The sequence below is a fragment of the Thalassophryne amazonica genome, chromosome 20 (assembly GCF_902500255.1).
Source record: "Thalassophryne amazonica chromosome 20, fThaAma1.1, whole genome shotgun sequence".
NCBI classification, from domain to species: domain Eukaryota; kingdom Metazoa; phylum Chordata; class Actinopteri; order Batrachoidiformes; family Batrachoididae; genus Thalassophryne; species Thalassophryne amazonica.
This window is the reverse complement of record NC_047122.1, coordinates 36,600,150-36,614,178: the sequence shown is the minus strand read 5'-3', so window position 1 is coordinate 36,614,178 and position 14,029 is coordinate 36,600,150.

Below are 14,029 nucleotides of genomic sequence, written 5' to 3'. Positions count from 1 at the left end.
CTGTCGGAAGGAATGCAATTGACAGGTGACTTCTGCTTTACGCTGGAAAAAAATCTGTCGCTGTAAACAACTGATATAAATCTAATCCTACATGTCAACAGGTGCTCAGACGGTAAAATAAGCAGCAGCTTGATTGTGCAAGCTGCATGTACAATACAGAATATCATGTGACTGAAGTGTGCAAAGTGTTCTTGTTGGCGTCCTCACTGTGAGCACGTTCAGCCACATCCCTCAGCATTCCTGTTGCCAGATGGCAGAACTTGCTGGCAAGATCTGCTGAACAGCAGTTATATAAAGATCACTTAAATATTTGTGCAGTGATTAACTTTGTGGGGCTTAACATTTAGGCAAAGATGCAACAAAATTATTTGCTGCTGCCTTTGCTTAACTGCAGTACTGTAAGTTTTTCTGATGTAAATACCTAATGTGATCTAATGCACATGTTCAGTTTTTAGTAGCTGTGGTTTCTGCAGATTTGGCAGTTTCTTGTTTTGTGACAGAGTGAGCTTGTTTAAAGGGATCACAGATTTGTGTGTATTCCTGTTAGTACTGCTTACTGTTTGTAGAGTGTATCGGTGACTAATACGTGCATTGTACAATTTTAATAATGGCGGCCGCTGCTGTGTGCATCCTGCAAAATTTACAGCAAATATAATTCAGCCAGTCTGTCCCTCACTACTGGCTGGATTATTTATTTTGTTAAAGATGGCGTATAGGAATTTCACTGTCCTTCTATCCATGGGTCTTGTAAATTCAATACATCTTAAACGGATTGGTGGTTCCAATGCAATGTCACACAGTGGTAGCACACCAATAATTCTCGTCTGACATCTTCAAGGGAAGATAACTTACCTTTTATTTCTTTATAGGATACATGCAAATATCTACTAGTGTGGGGGGAGGATTTTGTGAGTTTGCTGATGCTGTGTGTGCAGGCAGTGAGTCAAACTGTCAACACACCCAGAATTGTGCCAGCCTTGTGGGAGTCTTCCCAAGGGATTAACAAAGTTCTGCCTAATCTATCTATCCAATTTTGTTTCTGCCATACCTGTTGTTCCATGACCTTTAATAGCAAATATATATATATTGCACTGCACATCGTATTACTCCTTATCCGAGCATGAAGAAAGATCAGGGAGGGATCATGAGGGATGATGAGTTTAAATACATCAAAACACTTTAAGAGGTCATGTTGCCACATGCAAAAGAGGAAATGCTCTTGAAATGGGTGTTTCAGCAAGACAACAATCCAAAACACACCAGAAAGTGAGCGGCATCTTGGTTCCAGACCAACAAGATTAACGTTATGGAGTGGCCAGCCCAGTCCATAACGGAACCTTAATCCAATAGAAAACTTCCAACTACTATTATTTAAAAAAAAAAAAAAGCCCCAAAGGATAAATAAAATAAATTATTAATCTCTTGTTAATTCTAAATAAAATGTAGAGCTTGTGGCAACATTTAAATTAAACGTAAAAAAAATGGAATTATTCAAAACACTTTAATTCGCCATGTATTTCTAAATGTTTTTTTTAAACCATTGGTGTTATTTGTAGTTCAGAAAAAGCCCAAATTTGATATTTTGAAATACACAAAATAAAATAATATTGTTAGATTTTATTACAAAGAAATTAAGACATTTTCAGATGAAGAAAAACCTGGTTAAGTTCTACATCTGTACAGCCCAGTGCATCACAAGAAACGGCATAGTACTGAGGAATGAATGGATGAATGTTTTGTTTAAAAAAAAAAAACATAAATTAGTTGGGTTTTTCAAAATAAACAGTCATCACAAAGATACTTTATTCTTTAAGATTTACTGCTTCTTATAGTAAGTTATTTTTGCACCTTTTTTTCCCCCCAATATCTTTTCACAATATTGGATCATATTTCAAACAACAGAATTGAATTGTACCTTTTTCTTAAGCATTTTTCATTCAGCTGGTTATAATATCTTACTGCAAGATGACTAATTCACTCCTGCAGCTGCACATTTTACCTAATTATGTAATAATCTGAGTTTTCTGCCTGATATAGGCAATTGATGCCACGTCTCATAATGACATCTGTTATACATCTTCTGCACAAACAATGATCCTGAATAGCAAACCACACATGCTTTTGTGCACAGATTTGTGCTTTTCTGGTGACTTGCATCACTCACAATTTTCATTTTTCACTGAATCTGTAGCTGTGAGCCACCAAACCAGATCCACTGAAATAACCTGCTGTCCTGCATGAAGACGATTAATCTATACAGCTATGTGGATCTCCAAGAATGGGGTTTAGAACTACTAGGGCCTTTTTACTGATGCTGTGACTCCTTGCATTTAAAATAGTTTTTATCTTTTTGCATCTGCCAAAGCCGTTCACTATGGACATTTGCAAAAAGCGATACATTAACTGACCCGATGGGGGCATTACAACTACCACACAATATCCTTTTGGCAATAACCTCTGAAACTGAAGTCTAAAATATAAAAAAATTCCAATGGATGTGGATTCTATGGAAGATTCTACATCTAACCATAGCCTCCAACCACTATAGCCTTGAGAATCATTTAAATTTTCTGATAAACATTTTTCACTATTCCTTCAACAATTTATCCTCAATCTTCACAAAATGGAGGATGTAGGATGTTTTAACCAAGCCAAACACCCATCCATCCATCTATTTTCTATACCTGTTTATTCCAACTAAGGGTCACGGGGGGACTGGAGCCTATCCCAGCAGTCATAGGGCATGAAGGAGGTCCACCCTGGACAAGACGCCAGTCTGTTGCAGGACCACATATAGACAAACATACATTCACACTAGAGGTGGGCGGATCGATCCTAATATTGATAATATCGATACAAACGCTGGTATTGATGTTGAACGATCCTCGTGTAAAAAGATCAATACTTGAGCTTTTTTTTCCCTCTCCCGCACGCACTGACTGCTGCGCACACAGATTCATCAAAGTCTACTCTCTGCCTATAAGAGCAGCGACGCGCTGTGTCACACAACATGGAGCAGCGCACCCTCCCCCCTCTGGTCTTTTGTTGTGTGCCGTCACGTGGCTCAGCGGCGCCAGCCAACAGCCATGCAGGTATGCTCAGCCTTACCTGCCCACTCAGCACGCTCCCAGAGTCAGCCCTCTACCTCAGCAGATTTTAAGTTGTATTGAGTGATATTTTTTAAACAAAAATGTTGATTGTGATAATAAAGTATTTTGTTGTCACGTATAATGTTTGGCAAAATTCTATCCTAGGTCTTTTGGATCCTTTGGATCTTCTTCTTTGTCTTTCGGCTGTTCCCGTTAGGGGTCGCCACAGCAGATCAATCGTTTCCATCTCACCCTGTCCTCTGTATCTTCCTCTGTCACACCAACCACCTGCATGTCCTCTCTCAGCACATCCATGAACCTCCTCTTTGGTCTCCCTCTTCTCCTCCTGCCTGGTGGCTCCATCCTCAGCATCCTTCTCCCTATATACCCTGGGTCCCTCCTCTGCACATGTCCAAACCATCTCAATCTCGCCTCTCTGACTTTGTCTCCAAACCGTCCCACCTGAGCTGTCCCTCTGATATGTTCATTCCTAATCTTGTGCATTCTTGTCACTCCCAAAGAGAATCTCAACATCTTCAGCTCTGCCACCTCCAGCTCTGCCTCCTGTCTTTTTGTTAGTGCCACTGTCTCTAAACCATACAACATAGCTGGTCTCACTACTGTTTTGTAAACTTTCCCCTTCACCCTTGCTGATATTCTTCGGTCACAAATCACTCCTGCCACCTTTCTCCACCCACTCCACCCTGCCTGCACTCTCTTCTTCACCTCTCTACCACACTCTCCATTACTTTGAACAGTTGACCCCAAATATTTAAACTCATCTACTTTCACCACTTCTACTCCTTGTAACTGCACTATTCCACTGGGCTCCCTCTCATTCACACACATGTACTCAGTCTTGCTTCTACTGACTTTCATTCCCCTTCTCTCCAAAGCATATCTCCACTTCTCCAGACTAGACTCAACTTGCTCTCTACTCTCACTACAGATCACAATGTCATCTGCAAACATCATAGTCCATGGGGACTCCTGTCTGATCTCATCCGTCAACCTGTCCATCACCACTGCAAACAAGAAAGGACTCAGAGCTGATCCTTGGTGTAATCCCACCTCCACCTTGAATGAGTCTGTCATTCCGACTGCGCATCTCACCGCTGTCACACTATTCTTGTACATGTCCTGCACTACACTAACATACTTCTCTGCCACTCCAGACTTCCTCATACAATACCACAACTCTTCTCTTGGCACCCTATCATAAGCTTTTTCTAAGTCCACAAACACACAATGTAACTCTTTCTGTCCTTCTCTGTACTTTTCCAACAGTATTCTCAGAGCAAACATTGCATCTGTAGTGCTCTTTCTTGGCATGAAACCATATTGCTGCTCACAGATCTTCACCTGTTTTCTAAGCCTAGCTTCTACTACTCTTTCCCATAACTTCATGCTGTGGCTGATCAGCTTTATGCCTCTGTAGTTACTGCAGCTCTGCACATCACCCTTGTTCTTGAAAATAGGAACCAGCACACTTCGTCTCCACTCCTCAGGCATCCTCTCACTTTCCAAGATTTTATTAAACAATCTGGTTAGAAACTCTACTGCCATCTCTCCTAGACATTTCCATGCCTCCACTGGAATGTCATCTGGACTGACTGCCTTTCCACTCTTCATCCTCTTCATAGCAGCCCTCACTTCTTCCTTGCTAATCTCTTTTACTTCCTCATTTACTCTCACCACATCATCCAGCCTTTTCTCTCGCTCATTTTCTTTATTCATCAACTCTTCAAAATATTCCCTCCACCTTCTCAGCACACACTCCTCACTTGTCAGCACATTACCATGTGCATCTTTTACCACCCTAACCTGCTGCACATCCTTTCCAGCTCTGTCCCTTTGTCTGGCCAATCTGTACAAGTCCTTTTCTCCTTCCTTACTATTCAACTTCTTGTACAGCTCGCAATATGCCTTTTCCTTTGCTTTTGCCACTTCTCTTTTCGCCTTACGCCGCATCTCCTTGTACTCCTGTCTACTTTCTTCATCTCTCTGACTATCCCAAAACTTTTTCGCCAACCTCTTTCTCCTTATGCTTTCCTGGACCTCTTCATTCCACCACCAAGTCTCCTTGTCTTCCTTCCACTGTCCAGATGTCATACCCAGTACTGTCCTAGCGGTCTCCCTCACCACATCTGCAGTACTTTTCCAGTTGTCCAAAATTGCTTCCCCTCCAACCAGTGCTTCTCTCACCTGCTCACTAAATTTCACATAACAGTCTTCCTCCTTCAGCTTCCACCATCTGATCCTTTGTTGAGCTCTCACTCTCTTCTTCTTCTTTACCTAGTCATCCTTTTAGTCATCCATTTAGTCATCCTACAAACAACCATCCTGTGCTGTCTAGTGACACTCTCTCCTGCTACCACCTTACAGTCTGTGATTTCTTTTAGCTTGCATCTCCTATAAAGAATGTAGTCCACCTGTGTGCACCTTCCTCCACTCTTATATGTTACCCTGTGCTCCTCTCTTTTCTTAAAGTAGGTATTCACCACAGCCATTTCCTGTTGTGAAGGTGTCGTAACACGGACCCACAACAGGGGGCGCAAATGAACGGACAATGGATAAGAAAAGGAGTAACAATTTAATGTTGTGAAGGCACACAACGGAATACAGACAGAAAAATACTGGATGCCAATTGTACACAAGAGGACTGTGGGCAGGCTCGAAGATAGGAGACCTCTGATGATCGAAGAGCCGGGGCCCACACCGCTTCCACCACCAACGGCCTGAAGAACACCGGAGCCGCCAAGTCCTGAGTCCCCAGGTGGTCTCTGTCCTCCGTTGTCGGCCCTGGTACTGCTGGCAGACAAGAAACAGATGACGGTGAGTGTGAGTCCTCACACCCAGCAACCTTTACACACAATTCCTCCGGGAGGGAAAACCTCCACCTCCAGATACGTTATCACTCGTGCAGCTCCTGTTTGTCCCTCTTCTGGATGGAGTGAGAGACGAAGACCGTCGTCTTCTCACTATCCGCCAATCCAATCTCCAACAGACTTTACAGGTATACGGCTGCACACAGATCACAATTTGAAAAACACTCAGAGAATACACCAGAGAAGATTACCTCTAGTGGTAGATGATTTCTCGGCGAGGAGGTGGAGTTGTAATCCGCTTCTTATGTGGTGGTTGATGAGAGACAGCTGGTGTGGTTGACAAGTGACAGCTGTCACTTCCAATGGCTCCGGCGCCCTCTCATGCTTGAAGCCCGCACTCCAAGCAGGGCGCCGACTGGTGGTGGTGGGCCAGCAGTACCTCCTCTTCAGCGGCCCACACAACATTTCCATCCTTTTTGCAAAATCAGCCACCATCTGTTCTTCCCCATTCCTATCCTTGATACCATATCTACCCATTACTTCCTCATCACCTCTGTTCCCTTCACCAACATGCCCACTGAATTCTGCTCCTATCACCACTCTTTCATGCTTGGGCACACTCTCCACCACCTCATCTAACACACTCCAGAAATCTTCTTTCTCCTTCATCTCACAACCTACCTGTGGGGCATATGCACTGATGATATTCATCATCACCCCTTCAATTTCCAACTTCACACTCATCACCCTGTCAGACACTTGCTTAACCTCCAACACACTTTTACCATACTCTTCCTTTAAAATGACCCCAGCACCATTTCTCTTCCTGTCCTCACCATGGTACAACAACTTGTACCCACCGCCGATGCTCCTGCTCTTACCTCCCTTCCACTTGGTCTCTTGCACACACAATATGTCTACCTTTCTCCTCTCCATCATATCAGCCAGCTCTCCCTTTACCAGTCATACTACCAACATTCAAAGTCCCCACTCTCATTTCCACCCTTCTAGTTTTCTTCTTCTCCCACTGTTCGTGGCAATGTTTTCCTCCTCTTCTTCGTCGTCTTCGCCCAGCAGTAGCCCAATTTCCACCGGCACCCTGTTGGGCAATAGCACCGGTGGCGAACGTTGTTAACTCGGGCCGCGACCGATCCGGTATGGGAATTCGATTCTGAGTCTGCATAGTCCGGTTGGCTTGTTTTATGCCGGATGCCCTTCCTGACGCAACCCTCCTCATTTATCCGGGCTTGGGACCGGCACTCTGAATGTACTGGCTGCACACCCCATGTGATCTATGAAGCTTAAATATGAAAAAGTATCGGTAACGATATCGGCGATACTGGGCCTGTATTTACCTGGTATCGGATCAATACCAAACTTCCCGGTATCACCCACCTCTAATTCACACTCACACACACCCCTATGGTCAATTTAAATTTTCCAATTCACCTGCATTTCTTTCTTTCTTCTGCATTTGTTTTATTTTGTATTGGACAATCCCTTTTCAGGATTTGGTGCTTTTACCATAAAACCCACAAACATGGTGTTATTTTACATATATCCCTCTACAAGGTTGGAGGGGTGGGTATGACCATGTTCTCTTGTCCACATAGCCGGCCCAAGGCATACGCCAACTACGCGGTCGCTTAGGGCCTCCACGCCACCAGGGGGCCCCGAGAGCACCGAGCCGTTGTGATAAAAAAGTAAATATATACATGAAATTAAAATAATATTGAATAATTTAAACGACATTGTATTACACCCGAAAAAAAAATCATTTTGACAAAATACCAATACTAGGTTAATTGATGCCTCCTGTTGGCTGCTGCCACCGTTGTGCAAATTTAGATGCACCGCTTGGGTCAGGTGGTCGATGACTAATCGTGAGGAATGAAGTGAGTACAAGTCATGTCTCAGAAAAGAAATTATCCCTCTGGAGCGGAGAAAAGAAAAAAGAAGAAGTTGGAAGACGAGAAAAAAACAAGACAAAGGTAGGTTTGCATGTCCAATATTACAATTGTTGTTGTCATTATTTGCGAAAGGCTCCGTTCGTTTAGTGTAAAGTGTCTTAAAGTCAAAGGCGATTGCTCTAAGACTGCAGGGGAAGCTCAGCTTCACCTAAAATGTCAAAAAAATAAGTGATCAAATATATACTGTTGTGTGTACATGTCATTGACTAAATATGTGCTACAACGCGCTCAACTTTTGTTCATAATCAGCTTATCACTGGTAACGACGCGGCTTTCCTCTCACTCAAACCCGCAGCTTCACAGTGCTTTAAACAGAGTTCAATAGCGACACAAAGCACGCAGCGAAACGAGACGAGTCATTGGATAAATGCTGGGCTTTGTCCCACCCATCGGACGCTCAGCATGTCTGGGGGTCTATGGGGCAGTGGGCTGGCCTCGTCCGGCCCGGACGCTCAGCTTCTGCATGATGATTGGATGATCTGTCTGAGGCTGAATCCCTTTTGATTGACAGCGAAATGAGCGAATCAGCGATCTTTTGGTGTAAACATCCGTGAGAACATTTTCATTCTGTTCTGAGTTGAACCGGAGACTTTCTTAATCCTCTTAGCGGTATTTTCTTTGTTAAAAGCGACTAGCGACAAATCGAACTTCTATTTCTGGTGTGTTTTTTGTGGCTGCTTGTGTTTGGAGACTGACTTCTACCACTTTTTCTGTCCCTACCGAGCAGCGGGTGCTGCTGAGCTCCTCCACCGCCACAAAGCACTCACAGGCGGACACACTTCACACTAGCCTCGCGCCGGTCCCAGCTAGCGAGCTAGCTAGGTAGCAAGCTGCACATAATGGCAGACAATTTGAATGTTGTGGACCGGATTTTGGCGAAGCCATTTGATAGTCTTCCTTACGAAGAAAAACTTAAGAGTTAAACAGCAGGGCAGATCAACTCCTCAGATTAATTTGGTGCAAAAGGTGGGGAAAGTAGCTCAGCTCTCAATGGTTTGCAGGCCAAAGTTAAAGCAATAGCCCCCAGTGCAATGTTTGTGCATTACAGTGCATACACATTGCTGTTATGTTGTGGATTTCTTTGTTCATTTTGGAGATTATTTAAGTATTCTACTTATTATTTAAGTATTTAATTTTGATTACAACTTTATTTTTCTGTAAGATAATGTGTGCCATTTGATTTTCTTTTGTATTTGGATATTGAACATTTTGCACACCATTGCACAAGAAATTAAACTATTTAACGTGTTTACTATAAATGCAGTCTCCTGCCTGCTGATGTTACTTTCAAATAGTTAAATTAATGAGCCATACTTATACATCACTCTGTATGTAGAAGTTAATTAAAACATATTTATGAGTTTGCTACCCCTTTAAGGTTAAAAACAAGAATGACACCTGTATGATGTAAGATAACTACAAATAATGCTAATGATTGTGGGTACGTTACACACATAACAGTGTTATGGAATAATGAGGCATCTGGTGCTGAAGTGATGGTAAGGGGGGCCCCCAAATTAAATTCTGCTTAAGGCCCCATAAAGGCTTGGGCCGGCCCTGCTTGTCCATCCCTTATTTTACACTCATCTTTACCAGAAAATGGGTTGATTAGTTGCCTCAACTCAAACTATTTTTGTGTCAGTTTAGCTTTGAAGCCTGTTGATTCTGTGATAAGAAAAGGTAAATGCTCATGCAAGTGTTTTCCCCTAAAACCTAACAGAGTACAATGTTTCCAAACTTGATATTTATGTTGGGTAGCTAAGTCCATGTACCCAGCTGATTTCAGGGGTCAATGGTCCATATCACAGGAAATGATTATTTAAAAGTAAATATTTATAGTGCAGCCGATAACACAATATTTGGGTGATTCTTAGACTACGGGCACTTATTATGTCCTTTGATCATATTCACACTTGTCCTTTGAAATTTCACACTTTTATAGTTATCTTTACAATGAAAGTGTGTTAAGAAATTTGTTCTAGTAGTCTATGATGACTTTTTCACCTTTTTTCAGCATCATTATATGCAAATATTGCCGTTTTGTGCTTGTCCCACACCCAGACTTTTGATCTTCAATGATAAAAATGAATGGTAAAGAAACGTTTTTTCTAATGTTTTAAAATATCTCTGAATAAAATATCAGTAAAATAATCAAAACATAATTGGGGTATTCAATGTCATACAACTGTTGTGATTTTTTTAAACAAAATGTAGTTGTCCCACACTATTGCCGTAATTTCCACCACAACACTGTAATGTCCCTTTAAACAGTTTGTATGAAAGATTGTTTGGGTAGTTTCTATGGAGATAAACAGTGACATCAGAGCACATGTATATAGCGCCAAATCACAACAAACAGTTGCCCCAAGGTGCTTTATATTGTAAGGCAATGGTGTGGTGGAAATTACATTTACAAGGCCAAGGGTGCCCGTAGTTAAAGAATCACCCATTTACAGAGGAATCTTTCAAATGGTGATACAAACACCAAATTCAGCATAAAACTCCTTAGATTACTCTTTTGAAAAAAGTAGACTATCCATTTGAATTTTCAGTAGCTGGTCATGTTGGGGTTCATGAAGAATTACACAGGGGTCAACATTTAAAATGTTCCAGTTATATTGAAAAGTATACTACGTTATTTGTCTGATCATAAAGATTCCAAAAGGGTAGTTTGGACTGTCTTTGACTGAATTTTTTGAAGTTATAGGGTAAAAATCCGCAAAAATGCTGACAACCTTGTTTTGATACTTTTCATTTCCCCAAACAAGCACGTTATGCCACTGACATGACCGAGTGCATCAGGAATGGTATCTGGTGTAAAACCTATCCAAAACATGTGGATCTCTTATTAGATCCCAAGGAAAAAGGCAGAAACCAGAAGTTGTTTATTTATGTCTTTGGATGTGGGAGAAAGCTGGAGCACCTGGAGGGAGCCCACACAAACATGTGGAGAACATGCATACTCCACACAGAAAGGCCACAGGTGAAAATCAATCCCATGACCTTCTTACACCTGGTGAATAAAACATGTACGTATATCAGTTTTTGAGTTCTACAAAATTATCATCATCACTACACTATTATCCCAACACACACACAAGAAAATAACCATGATGATTAATGTTTTCCATGGGCGCAATTTGGTGGGGGATAGGGGGGACATGACCCCCCCACCACCATTTCAACCAGGGGGGACAGAATATGGTATGTCTCCCCCACCTTCTGACATATACGAGACATATACATATATATATGTACGAGGTATCTTGTAAAACTAACCGGCAGTTTAAAAAAAAAAAAAAAAACTATATGGATTTGATTGACATGCGATTACACCAATCATGCTTGAACCCTCGAGCGCATGCGTGAGTTTTTTCACGCGTGTCGGTGACGTCATTTCCCTGTGGGCAGGCCTTGAGTGAGATGTGGTCCCGCCCTCTCAGCTGAATTCCTTTGTTTCACACGCTGCTCCAGACGGCACGCGTTGCTTTATCAAAATTTTTTCTGGATCTGTGAGGAATATCCGAGTGGATACTATTCGAGAAATTAAGCTGGTTTTTGGTGAAAAGTTTAACGGCTGATGAGAGATTATGGGGTGTTTCTGTCGGTGTAAGGACTTCCCACGGACCGGGACATCCTGCAGCGCTTCCAGGCGCCGTCGTCTGCCTGTTTTGACCTGAAAACATCCTAATTTAAGGCTTAATTCACCCAGGATGTCGTGAGAGAACAGAGAAGATTCAGAAGAGGCTGGCATGAGGACTCTATGCGGACATTCCACTGTTTAAGGACATTTTGTAATGAAAGACGTGTGCGCAATCTGTGTGCGCCGCGACAGGAAAAACACCTCCGTGTTGAAAACCATTTGTAAAATTCAGGCGGCTTTTGATGGCTTTCAACAAGTGAGTAACTGAGAAATTGTTTAACAGCTTGGGCATGTTCCAACTTGCCCATTAAGGTTTCCAATGGAGGTGTTTTTCCTGTCGTGACCCCCCGCGGTCGGGTCCGGCCCGACATGCGACTCTGCCCGCACGTTCTTTCATTACAAAATGTCCGTTAACAATGGAATGTCCAAATAAACTCCTCATGCCGACTTCTTCTGAAAGTTCTCTGACGACTTCCTGGGTCAACAGAGCCTGAAATGTGGAAGTTTTCAACTTGAAACGGCGAGACGCTGCCGCCTCGAAGCGCAGATCGCCATCAGGCGCCGTGGGCCGTCCTTACGGCGACACTACCAGACCAAAATCTCTCATCAGTCGTTAAAATTTTTATCGAAAACCAACTGAATTTATCGAATGGTGTCCACTCAGTTGTGCCTTACAGTTTTGAAAAAATTTTGACCAAACAAAGCAGCAGTCTCTGAGCCATTCCTAAACAATGAAAAAATCGACGAGAGGGTGGGCAACTCCTCACTCAAAGACTGCCCACAGGCGAATGACGTAACCGACAGGCGTGAAAAAACTCTTGCATGCCCACGAGGGTTCAAGCATGTCTGATGTAATCACATGTGATTCAAATCCATATGGTTTTTGGAAAAAATAATAAGGTTGGATACTTTTCTAATAGACCTTGTATATATGAATGTGTGTATATATGTATGTATATATATATATATATATATATATATATATATATATATATATATGATATACGTATGTGTGTACTTGAAACATGCTATGTCTGTCTTATGTGCTAAATCATGTCAGAATAGTATCTTTGTTTCTGCAAGTTTGTATTTTTAGCAGCATTGACTTGTTTACAACACCTGTTTCTTGTTTGTCACATTTGGAATTTTCTGGGATTGCATTTGCCCAGATTTGAAACCAAAAATAGTTGCCTCTAGGGAATAGTGTCTACACATAAGTATCAATGGACCATATGTTAATTTACTAAATTCTGAAAGTTAGAAAAGGAAATCAGAAAAGCTATCTGGGACCTCAGAAAGCCCATCTGCAATTATTGCTTGATCTCCAAAATCAGTCTATGCAAGCAAAATTATGTTCAGTACGAGTGTTGTCATTAGTGCCACTTCGAAAATTAAATTCATGATAAGTAATTTATCCTAAACTTATGATCTGTTGTTTTTTCAAACTTGTGCAAAAACAAATCTTGAGAAAAAAATACAGTATGGGATAGTTAATAATTATTAAGAGCCTGTTCTTTCATATTTATGAATACATTTTACCACATTGCAGTTGTTTTTTTTTAAATAAAAACTCAACCTATCATTCTTTTTGCGTTCTACACGTGGTGATATCTTATTTATACCAGGATGTTAATAAAATCAATGCTGGCTATTCTCAGAATTAAAGTACTTATATCCACAGTTTCAAATTGCATAAGTCAAATGGTGTCCACTTTATGGTCTTATCAAAACATTAAAATTACTGTTCTGGATGCTCAGAATGCATCTGAGCTTATCTAGAAACTGTTGGCTTCTGGGGGGCTAAAGCGGCACCCAGACCTCTGGCCTATGGGCTTCGGCCCTGCAGGCCTCGCACTTTGTCCCCCCCCAATTTCTAGTTCTAAATTGCGCCCTTGGCCACAGGTGAGAATCGATCCCACGACCTTCTTACAACTGGTGAATAAGACGTGTTGTACGTATATCAGTTTTTGAGTTCGACAAAATTATCAGCGTCGCTACACTATTATCCCAACACAAAAAAACCCATGATGATTAATGTTTTCACCAAATCACTTGATTTGTTCAAGTAATCTTGTCAACAATACTTGTTTTGTACGTGATGATTCACGCAAGCGTTTAAGACACTTTGTTGAAAACAGGTTGGACATGTGATGTGTTTCGTCACGCCTGTTCTGTGAGGTTTGCCAAATGTGTGATCAAATTCATTCTCTACTACGCAGACCACTGACACAGACGGTCTCTGGTCTCGTCATTCTCCAGCCACACGGCAAACACGTGTTGTTGCTGGAGGTAGGCGGAGCCAACAGAGGATCACCAGCCTATCGGCGCTGGCGATGCTACTGATTGGCCACACCTGCGAGCCAATGAGGAGGGGATCACCGGATCGGCAGGCGCTGTCCTGCACGTGTAACGTACTGTCGTGGCGTGGGTACTTTTTTATCCGATCGGAGATCTGCCAAAGCAAACGACACAGGACGTGGAAGGCGGGACGACCCGCAA